Raw genomic sequence first — 10,349 nt, 5'->3', positions numbered from 1 at the left:
TTTTTTTTTTTAAATCAACAAGATAGATAAACCCTTAGCCAGACTAACTAGAGTGCACAGGGACAGTATCCTAATGAACAAAATCAGAAATGAAAAAGGAGACATAAAAATAGAACCCTAGGAAATCCAACACATCATCAGATCCTACTACAAAAGGATATACTCAACAAAACTAGAAAACCTGAATGAAATGCACAATTTCCTACATAGATACCAGGTATGAAAGTTAAATCATGATCAGATTAATCACTGAAACAGTCCCATTTCCCTAAAGAAATAGCAGCAGTTATTAATTGTCTTCCAAACCAAAAAAGATCAGGACCAGATTGATTTAGTGCAGAGTTCTATCAGACCTTCAAAGAAGACCTAATTCCCACTCTTCTCAAACTATTCCACAAAATAGAAAGAGAGAGTACTCTACCCAATTCATTCTATGAAGCCACAATTACTCTGATACCTAAACCACATAAAGAACAAAAAAGAAAGAGAACTTCAGACCAATTTCCTTTTTGAATATCAATGCAAAAAATACTCAATAAAATTGTCACTAACTGAATCCAAGAAAATATCAAAATGAATATTCATCATGATCAAATAGGCTTTGTCCCAGGGATTCAGGGATGTTTTAATATATGGAAATCCATCAAAGTTATCCACTGTCTAAACAAACTCAAAGACATAAATCACACAATCATCTCATTAGAGGCTGAGAAAGCAATTGAAAACTCCAACACCTATTCATGATAAAAGTCATGGAAAGTTCATGAATTAAAGGCCCATATGTAAACATAATGAAAGCAATATGCAGCAAACCAGTATCCAACATCAAAGTAAAATGGAAAGAAACATGAAACAATCCCACTAAAATCAGGGACTAGACAATGCTGTCCACTTTCTTTCTATCTATTCAATATAGTACTTGAAGTCCTTGCTGGAGCAATTAGACAACAAAAAGAGATCAAGGGGTTTCAAATTGGAAGGAGGAAGTCAAAATATCACTATTTGCAGATTATATGATGCTATATATAAGTGACCCTAAAAATTCCACCAGGGAACTCCTAAACCTGATAAACAGCTTCAGTGCCGTAGCTGGATCCAGAAATGAACCCACACACCTATTGTCACTTGATCTTTTACAAAGGAGCTAAAACCATCCAGTGGAAAAAGACACCATTTTCAACAATGGTGCTGGCTCACTGACAGTTATCATGTAGAACAATGTGAATTGAACCATTTTTATCTCCTTGTACAAAACTCAAGTCTAAGTGTATCAGTGAACTCCACATAATACCAGAGACACTAAAATTTATAGAGGAAAAAGTGGGGGAAAACCTCAAAGATATGGATTCAGGTGAAAATTCCTGAACAGAACAGCAATGGCTTCTCCTCTAAGATTGAGAACTGACAAATGGGATCTCCTAAAATTGCAAAGGTTATGTAAGGCTAAAGACACTGTCAATAAGACAAAAAGGCCACCAACTGATTTGGAAAGGGTCTTTACCAATCCCTAGTCTGACAGCAGATTAATATCCAATATATACAGAGAACTCAAGAAGCTGGATTCAGAAAACAAAATAACCTTATTTAAAAAATGGGGTACAGAGCTAAACACAGAATTCTCAACTGAGTAATACCTAATAGCTGAGAAGCACCTGAAAAATGTTCAATATCCTTAATCATTAGGGAGATGCAAATCAAAACAACACTGGAATTGCTCCTCACACCAGTCAGAATGACTAAGATAAAAAATTCGGGTGACAGCAGATGCTGTCGATTTTGTGAAAGAGGAACACTCCTCCATTTCAAACTGGTACAGACACCCGGGAAATCAGTCTTTTGGTTCTTCAGAAAATTGGATATAGTACTACCAGATGATACAGCAATAACCCTCCTATTCATATACCCAGAAGACATTTCAACTTGTAATAAGTACACATCCTCCACGATGTTCATAGCAGCATTATTTATAATAGCCAGAAGCTGGAAAGAACCCAGATGCCCCTCAACAGAGGAATGGATACAGAAAATGTGATAAATTTACACAATGGACTACTACTAAGCTATTAAAAACAATAGATTCATGAAATTCTTAGGCAAATGGATGGATCTGGAGGATATCATCCTGAATGAGGTAACCCAATCACGTATGAACTCACATTATATGTACTCACTGATAAGTGGATATTAACCCAGAAACTTAGAATACCCAAGATACAATTTGAAAAACACATGAAACTCAAAAAGAAGGAAAACCAAAGTGTGGATACTTCGTTCCTCCTAAGAATGGGGATCAAAATACCCATGGAGGGATTTATAGAGACAAAGTTTGGAGCTGAGACAGAAGGAAGGACCATCCAGAGACTGCCTCACCTGGGGATCCATCCCATAAACAGCCACCAAAATTAGACACTATTGAAGATGCCAGCAAAATTTTGCTGACAAGACCCTGATATAGCTGTCTCTTGTGAGGCTATGCCAGTGCCTGGCAAATACAGAAGTGGATGCTCACAGTCATCTATTGGATGGAACACAGGGCCCCCAAAGGAGGAGCTAGAAAAAGTACCCAAGGAACTGAGGGGGTCAGCAACCCTATAGGATAAATAACAATATGAACTAACCAGTACTCCTAGGGCTTTTGCCTCTAGCTGCATATGTAGCAGAAGATGCATATGTAGCAGAAGTCTGCCATCATTTGGAGGAGAGGCCCTTGGTCTTATTAAGATTATATGCCCCAGTACAGGGGAATTCCAGGGCCAGGATGTGGGAGTGAGTGGGTTGGGGACCAGGGCAGGCAGAGGGTATAGGGGACTTTCATGATAGCATTTGAAATATAAATGAAGAAAATATCTAATAAAAGATAACGATTTTGTTGATTCATGCTCTTTTAATTATTATTATAATACAGTTTGTCAATATTGGAAGTTCAGTCTGGGGATATAGTTCAATAGTGAAATGCTGGGTTAGCATGTACAAGACCTTGTATTATCTCTTTTATCAGTAAAATCAGTACCAGGAAGGTTTACATAAAGTATATAATATTAATCTTAAGTAAAAAGCAGGATAAACTCAGACAGAATATAGGTAGTACACCTACATTTACACATCCATCATCTTGTTAAATAATCCAAAGACATTTGCCTAAGTTTGTTAATTTTTTGGGGTTTTATTTTTTTGACCATACACTAACATACAAGCACTATCTACAATTTTTCCATGAAGATTTTATTTATATTATAATCTCATATAAATGTAATATTCAAGAGGATATTCGTCTATATCTAACTTCAACCACTGTTTGATTCTTACATAAATATATTCATGCTTTCTTATAATATTCATGGCCTAATTTAAATCTAGCATTACACAATATGTGGACAACTCATCAATTATCCAGATAAGTAAATTCATTCTATCTTGAGATATTCTGAATAATAACATTCTAAATTTTTGTACCATTTTAAATGTGGACATATAATTTGTATATTTAGGATAAATATATAGGAATGAAATACTAGGTCTAATATAAAGTGTCCACTTGGTTTCAATTATAAACTATCATAAATATAACATGTCTATACCATTTCAATGGTCAGTGAAGTCTTTCAACTTGACATAAATCTAGATTCACCTAAGAAATGAGTCTATAGGCAACCTTGTGGAGATTATCTTAACTACCTGAACTGAGATGGGAAAGCTTTCCCATTTTAGTGCACAATTCCCTGGTTTGCTCTCAATATGGTAGAAATGAAAAACCTAATAGGAAAGAGATTTCACATGCAAAATATGAAATCTCAGCAAAACGGTTGCCTAAACAAGTATTTCATGATGAACACATCACTCAACATGCCAATGTGGAATGAGAAAATTTTCTATCATCCTACACCTAAATGAAAAGCTACAGAAATTTTGCTAAGAGAGGAAGAATTGGTTTTCTTCAAAGATAAGCCTCTGATTGGTTTTCCAATCCCAAATGGTCAGATCTATTCATATTATAGAAAAATAGACTCAGAAGTTTATATACCTATATATGTGCAGGTAAATGAAATTAAATCCAAAACTCATATAAGAAAATATACATGTATCAATAATAATTAAAAAAGAAAGTCATTAATTTGAGGAGAAAGTTGAACATGGGAGTAGTTGAAGTCAGAAGAGGGAAGTTTGGAACTGATACACACACACACACACACACACACACACACACACATATATATATATATATATATATATATATATATATATATATATATATGCAAGTCCTGTGTTTAAAAATCTCAAAAGTGAATATGTAGATAAAATTACTGTATATTATTTGCATTAACATCAAACAGAACTTCAGAAGAATTTATGTAGGACATAGATAATATAGATGGCCTGAATAATATATTATAAATGGTATACCTATTATGAAAATAATAGATAAAACAAGTAATAGGAAATAATAACAACAATGCTTATATGAGGTGGCTAGTGAATCAGAAGAGACATTATAAAGGTGCTTTCTGGAAAAGCTGTTTTTAGACTCAGTAGGAACTCAGATAATGTAACAGAGACTATCACTATGTCTTTTAACTCAATTTAAGAGATTATAATATCTACTTTTCCTTGCCTCATATCAGAGAAACAGACATAATTATGGGTCTTTATAAATTTCCTGTTGATGTGGTTGACAAAGACAGAAAATTGCATGTAATAATTGTCCTCAATGTAAAACCTCTTCTGCCTCCAAGACTTGTTTGCCTGTTATTTGATGATGATAGCACAGTCTTTAGTCATCGTGCTTTCTTCCCCATCTTTCAAAGAGAAGAAAGGCAAATAGAGAAAATTACATTCAGTTGAGGACAGAACCTGGGGAACAGGATAAATGAATAGCACTAATACCAACATGTGCCAATTACAGGAGAAATCATTTTACTCTGAATTTGTGAAACTTGAACAGCATTTCAAGCATTTAGAATTTCTGCTATCTCTATGGTACATTGAGGTACATAGCTGCACAAGCAAATATTTTCTCAGAAAGTACCATATCCTGATACAGACTTGAGCTGAAATATTATGTAGGGACAGTTTGGGACTGGGACATTCTTTAATGGTAAACCACTGGTGTCTTCAAAGCTGAAAATGAAAGAGAATTAAATTAATACTCCAGGGGAGAAATATATAAAGGATATCTTGTAAAAAGAGTATCCCAAGGATTAGATTAAACTGCCTTGCATAAAGATTCTTTAGAATTACAACCTTAAATACAATAGGATTCATCAGACAGTTTTTAGAACTATATCATGGAGCAGTTTCTAGGTTCTGGAAAGGACAATAAAATCTAGGAAATGGAAAGATGTTTGGGAATGTGGATGGGAATGCTTATCACATGGCTAGGTTTCAAGTTCATGAGATTAAGGAGAATTTAAAGGAAGAACAGATGTGTAGGGTGGTAATAGCATTATTATAATTAAAAAATAAAGCTATCACAGTTCAAGGTGGTGACAACACATCTTTTCAAAATCTGTTTTTAGTTTTCTTTTTTATTAGATAGTTTATTTATATACTTTTCAAACGTTATCCCCATTCCTGGTTTCCCCTACAAAAAACCTCTATACCATTTCCTTCCCCCTACTTCTATGAGAGTATTCTTCCACACATACACCCACTCTTGCTTCCACATCCAGGCATTTCCCTACACTGGGGCATCCAACCTTCACAGGACCAAGGGTCTCTCCTCCCACTGATGACCAACAAGGTCATTCTCTGCTACATATGTTGTAAGAGTAATTCGTTGCCATGTTAGAGCCATGTATACTCTCTGGTTCGTACACTGCATGCATTAGAAAATTATTCAGTAATTGAAATTTGCAAAGCTTGTCTATTGGTTAGTTATAGAAAATGTCAAAAATTACAGATTCTGAATCTTCTTTGAATATCCTGATGAAATGAATAGGTATTGAAATCATTAGCCTATCATCTGATTTAGATTATCATGATGTGAAGAAGTCAGAACATGACTGGTTGCTAATTACAGTAAGATGAAAGGAATTGGACATTAAGGAGTGACTAAGATGTTATCTACCTGGATATTAGCCCAGAAACTTAGAATACCCAAGATACAATTTGAAAAACACATGAAACTAAAGAAGAAGGAAAACCAAAGTGTGGATACTTCGTTCCTCCTTAGAATGGGGATCAAAATACCCATGGAGAGAGTTATAGAGACAAAGTTTGGAGCTGAGACAGAAAGAAGGACTATCCAGAGACTGCCCCTCCTGGAGATTCATCCCATAAATAGCCACAAAACCTAGACAATATCGCATATGATAACAAAATTTTGCTGACAGGACCCTGACATAGCTGTCTCTTGTGAGGCTATGCCAGTGCCTGGCAAATACAGAAGTGGATGCTCACAGTCATTTATTGGATGGAACACAGGGCCCCCAAAGGAGGAGCTAGAAAAAGTACCCAAAGAACTGAGGGGGTCAGCAACCCTATAGGATAAATAACAATATGAACTAACCAGTACTCCTAGGGCTTTTGCCTCTAGCTGCATATGTAGCAGAAGATGGCCTAGTCTGCCATCATTTGGAGGAGAGGCCCTTGGTCTTGTTAAGATTATATGCCCCAGTACAGGGGAATGCCATGGCCAGGAAGTGGAATTGGGTGGGTTGGGGAGCAGGGCAGGGGAGGGTATAGGGGACTTTGGGGATAGCATTTGAAATGTAAATAAGAAAATATCTAAAAAAAAAAATAATCTAAAGATCCTGAGGAGACAGATGGCCCAGATTCTGTATCTAGGCTGTGCCTTGTTGCCAATATCAGCAAGTTTGGTAAGGATGCCCTGGTTGTGAATAGAAAAGTTAATCTAGCACATAACATAGACAATAGAAAGACACTCCTGTCATAAGCTTGCACACGAATCTCCTAGAGGTTAAACATATGTGTTTCAATGACTAGAAACCATGGTTTGAATTTTGTTTCTATCTCTATTAAAGCTTTATAACTTTTTCTCTTAGTAAATGAGTTAGCTAGTTATAGCTCAAGGATAAGGACTTGTATTTTCATAAGGCAATTGTTAAAAGCAAAACAATATAACTGCCTGTCAGAAAAAGTGGCAGATACCAGGTTAATATTGAATATACATGGCATATACGAATCTCATGGACAATGCTTTTAATGTATTGTATACATGGCTGTATCCTGGTCATATTTTTATGAACTCCAGATAGATAAACAGAATTAAGCAAGCCACATCCCTTGCCTTGCACCAGTGTTTATTTATAATATTGGCTCCATTCTAATATGAGAGGATTGTTTCATCACTCATGGTTCCTCTCATCAGCACTGTGAGTCTCTTCCTTTTCACAGCTTTATTATTACATAACATTATAGTAATTGATGTAAGGTAACATTTTCTTGTTATTTGCAAACTTATGAAACAATTTTATATGTTTGGTGTTTTTGAAACAATCCCCCATTTAATTGTATGTAAAAACAAAAAGCAGAAACATACTGTTAGGCAGGTACATTTACTTAAATTTGTACGAGTGATAATGATATTAAATCTCATCTCAATCCACAAATGCATTCAAAGCAAAGAGGAATGAGGCTAGAAATGGCTCTTAGTTGAAATATAAGGACAATTTGAAATTTTTGAAATTTTTTTTCAATCAGAAAATTTAAGAAGAAAAATTAATCTGTAGTATAGTATTGCCTGTGGTCTAAGGATGCTATACTGTTTCCGAACTTTTAAATGGTTTTGCAGCTGGCTTATGTTTTACAACTGGTCTTCGGTAAACAATACATTCTACCTTGTTCATTCCCAACATTCTTGAGTAAATATCACTTTCAACAGTATTTTGAAAAATTTTAAGATGTACAAAATCAGGACTTTTTTTCTGACATGCTATGCTTTGGTTGAAAGTGTATATCTAAAGTGGTATGGGGGGAGGGTATGGGGGACTTTGGGGATAGCATTGGAAATGTAATTGAGGAAAATACGTAATAATAAAAAAAGAAAGTGTATATCTATAGGAAGGTTTAGTTTGATTGTACTCTGGCATCAGAGAAGCCAAAAAAGGGAAAGGGGGGCTTTGGTCAGAAAATTCCATATATCATAGCAAATTCAAAGAGGTAAACATACCTGCATTTTTCTATGTGTTAGTCAAGTAAATTTTAAATTGGATGGTACATACCATCTTTCTAATTTGTTGACATAAAAGACCTAGAGCATCAAGGAATTATAGTTCCCATTTGTTGTTTGTATTGTTGTTTCTACTTTTGTGTTGTTTTATATTGCTACTTTTTCTGTTCAATTATCTATTTATTTAATTCTTCCCTGAGACCAAACACAATTACTTAATTTTCCTTCTTGTATGTTTTTTCTTTTAGTACAATGTAAGCAAAATAATTCCTTATTCGGAATGTAGCATGCCTATTAGATTGTGAGGTGGATTCTTATGCCTACCAAATAATGCATGCTTTCCATTTCTTGAGATAGTCTTTATTTTTTTACTAGTACTACTATCAAGATGCTCTCTCCATAAATCTTGATGATTCACTGAATATAGAGGTGCTATCAGTGAACTCATGTTGAACTTTAAACAGTAGGACAAGATTAGCAGAATAGCAATATATATATATATATATATATATATATATATATATATATATATGTATTAGTTCAATAATCATTCCTCCCCTTTTATCTTCTGCTTCTCCTTTTTCTGAGATGCCTGCCTTATATTCATATGGATGCATAATTCATTTTTATCAATTTTAATTTGCTTATGATGCTAAACTTGACATATTCAGTAAGGTCTTAATTTGTCTTGATGCAAATATAGGTATCTCTCCAAGAGAACCTCTTAAAACATTGGAATTTCATCAATGAGAGAATTAGGACATTAAATCTAATTTTGTGTTTTCAGTTTCACTTGAGGTCTAATGTACAGTAAAAGAAATAAATCATTTTGTGAATTTACTCATACTAAAATAAAATTAGCTGGGGAGTGGTGGCACATGCCTTTAATCCCAGCTCTTAGAAGGCAGAGGCAGAGGCAGGTGAATTTCTGAGTTGGAGGCTAGCCTGGTCTACAGAGTGAGTTCCAGGACACCCAGAGCTACACCCTGTTTCAAAAAACAAACAAACAAAACAAAACAAAAAGTAGATTCAGATCGATGCAAAATTTATTTTGTATCTATAATAATCCAGAAGACAATTAAGTTTTTGAAAATAATAAAAGTTGCATTTAAAATAAATATAAAGTTTGTCGCCAAATCAAATATGAATCTTAAAAATAGAGTTCTCTTTAGAAGTAAAGTAGAAACATGTGCTTCTATCAAAAATAATTACAGATATTAGTAGGCTGTGAGAAGGTAATATTAATGAAATTGGATCAAACTTTCCTTAGTTGCTGAAATCTTTACACTGCCACAGTGCACTTCATTCAGCATCCTTTTCAAAGCACTTAAGAGCAAGCACTAGTGGCCCCCATTTTCCTTTAAAATTTATTGTGGTATTGTTTTTAAAATTCAAAATTCAAGAGTTATGTCATTGTATAAATGAACCATTTTTTAATATAATTCTTCAATTGACAGGTATCTGGAGGGCTTCCATTTTCTGGTTATTGATAATAATGTAGCTATGACGATTGGTGAGCAAGTGTACATATGGTAGAATGGGGAGTCTTTGGGCATATGTCCAGCAGTGCTAGGGGAAAGGGAAATCTGGTATAGAAGGATTAGTAGGAGTAGAGATAGAGGAAACTGTGGTCAGGATATAATATAAGAGAGAAAATGAAAAAAAAAAAAACCAAAACCAAAAACAACCAAGCACTAAACACACCCTGAGCAGAAACATGCCTTAGAGTCACAAAGTTCCTGACAGAAGAGAAAGTAGGAAAGAGCCTTGAACATGGGGGAAGTTTTCCTAAATAGAACACCAAAGGCTCAGGCTTTAGTATCAACTATTGCCAAATAGGATCTCATAAAATGGAAAAGCTTTTATAAGGCAAAGGACACTGTCAATAGAACAAAACAGCAACCTACAAATTAGGAAATGATCTATATCTGATAGAGGGCTAATAATGAGTACATACAAAGAACTCAAGGAGTTAGATGCCAAAGAACCAAATAACCCTATTAAAAATGTGGTACACAGCTAAACAAAGAACTCACAATTGAGGAGTATCGAATGGACAAGAAGCACCTAAGAAACTGTTCAACATCTTTTCTTTTCTTTTCTTTTCTTTTCTTTTCTTTTCTTTTCTTCTCTTCTCTTCTCTTCTCTTCTCTTCTCTTCTCTTCTCTTCTCTTCTCTTCTCTTCTCTTCTCTTCTCTTCTCTTCTCTTTTCTTTTCCTTT

The sequence above is a fragment of the Mus caroli genome, chromosome 3 (genome assembly GCF_900094665.2).
Source record: "Mus caroli chromosome 3, CAROLI_EIJ_v1.1, whole genome shotgun sequence".
Lineage (NCBI taxonomy): Eukaryota > Metazoa > Chordata > Mammalia > Rodentia > Muridae > Mus > Mus caroli.
The sequence above is the reverse complement of the archived record's forward strand: the minus strand, read 5'-3'. Positions refer to the sequence as shown.